The sequence below is a fragment of the Neofelis nebulosa genome, chromosome 14 (genome assembly GCF_028018385.1).
Source record: "Neofelis nebulosa isolate mNeoNeb1 chromosome 14, mNeoNeb1.pri, whole genome shotgun sequence".
Taxonomy (NCBI): Eukaryota; Metazoa; Chordata; class Mammalia; order Carnivora; family Felidae; genus Neofelis; species Neofelis nebulosa.
Genome location: NC_080795.1, coordinates 59,226,308 through 59,228,173, shown reverse-complemented (window position 1 = coordinate 59,228,173; position 1,866 = coordinate 59,226,308). Strand labels below are relative to the sequence as shown.

The window sequence follows — 1,866 nt, the reverse complement described above, 5'->3', positions numbered from 1 at the left end:
ATCCAAAACCAGAAAAAAATATATATATATATAAAAATGGAGGTTTATAGACCTGCAGGGCACTACCAAGCATAAAAATGTATGTCTAAAGTGACTTCTGGAAGAAGAAAAAAGGAGAAGAATAAGAAAGAGGGGAGGGGAGAGAGTAACAGGAGGAGTATTTGAAGATATAATAGCCCAAACTTGCTGGATTTGATTAAAAATATTAATCTGCATATGCATGCAGCTTAAAAAACTCCAAGAAGGAAAATTCAAAGGAATTCACATCTAGATACATTATAGTCACACTATCTAAAGCCAAAGGTGGAAAGAGAATCTTGTAATCAAAAGGAGAGAAGCAGTTCACGAAGTCCTTGCAGCTATTTCCATTTTCAATGAGAAATTTTAGATGTTCCTCTTAAAATATGTCAAGTGGTATAAAGTTTCTTAAAATTCTTATTAGAGTACTAGACACAAAGGATTTGGAGACTAATAATTTAGGATAAAAGCAAGTCATGATTAATTTTACTGGAGTGGAATAAAAACAACTATGTGAAAGATATTTTTAAATCATTATTAATTGAAAAGGAATATACGAATATAGTAAAATATTCAAGTAAAAAAGTATATGAAAAGAAATGTTTCCATTTTACCTATATCCAAGTACTGCTAATGCTTTCTATAGTAGCCTATATATAGAAATGTAGACATGTACTTTTTTTCATAAAGGTCAGCATAATTTGCTTTTTTCTGTTCAATTTTTATTGCATCATCAGAAACTTAGCTCTGTAATCCAGCTAGATTTGGAGGGAAATAAGGAAAATATGGAACCCATAGAACTGCAGGGAGAGTACAAAGATTATAGGATATTTCCAGAAGAATGGGGTGGAGGGGTGCTTTCCTGAGCTACAGAAGGAATGGTCTGGTAGTTGAGATAAAACACAAGTCAATTTTTTTCAGACTTATCCACAGTCGGCAATGGTTATCTTCTTGCCACTCTTGGATCCAAAGCATTCCTTGGCTTCCACAATATTCCTGCCCTCTTTCACCTTGCCAAAGACCACATGCTTGCCATCCAGCCACTCAGTCTTGGCAGTGCAGATGAAAAACTGGGAGCTGTTTGTGGTGGGTCCTCCATTTGCCATGGACAAGATGCCAGGAGCCATATGCTTCAGGATGAAATTCTCATCAAAAATTCTTCCCATAGATGGATTTGGTGCCAGTGCCATTATGGCAAGTGAAGTCGTCACTCTAGTGCATAAACCCCAGAATAATCCTGTGAAAGCAGGAACCTTGATAGCCAAATCCTTTCTCCCTAGTACTTAGAGCACGAAAGTTTTCTGTTGTCTTTGGAACTTTGTCTGCAAACAGCTCGATGGTAGCCCAAGGGCTCGCCATCCACTGCGTTGTGGAAAAACACCATGGGGTTGACCATGGCTGGGCAGCAGCGTCTCCAAAACATAATCTGCTTTTTACAGCAAAATCTGCTAATCTCCCATATCACCTACAGATATCTCTGCCTCTAATTCTTTAGAATCCCATATTTTATTGTAATATTCCAAACTACTTAGATGGTTTCAATATTTGACTTAGAAAATTAGATTTAAGATTAACCTTCAAGGTAGCAGTTTTCTAGTTGACCTTGATGTAAAAGGCATGGAAGATAGAAGGAACAACCACAGGGGAGGTAGGAAAATGTGAAACAGTAGTGCATTGCAAAGAATGAGTGTGGTCTGTGATTGCTGCAGCTGGTTACCCACATGACAGATGTGGTAGCAAAGTGTGGGGTCGCCCTCAGAGTCATCAGCTTCTTGTTAACCTGTGGATTTTACTTTCCTATTAAAAATATACACAATAGGGGTGCCTAGGTGGCTCAGTCGCTTGGGC

The 1,866-nt window shown here is 37.9% G+C and overlaps 1 pseudogene; it reads right to left on the bottom strand.

The window, feature by feature from the left end:
* Positions 1–941: 941 nt before the first annotated feature.
* LOC131494975 (peptidyl-prolyl cis-trans isomerase A-like) lies at positions 942–1,414 on the bottom strand (annotated as a pseudogene).
* Positions 1,415–1,866: the final 452 nt, after the last annotated feature.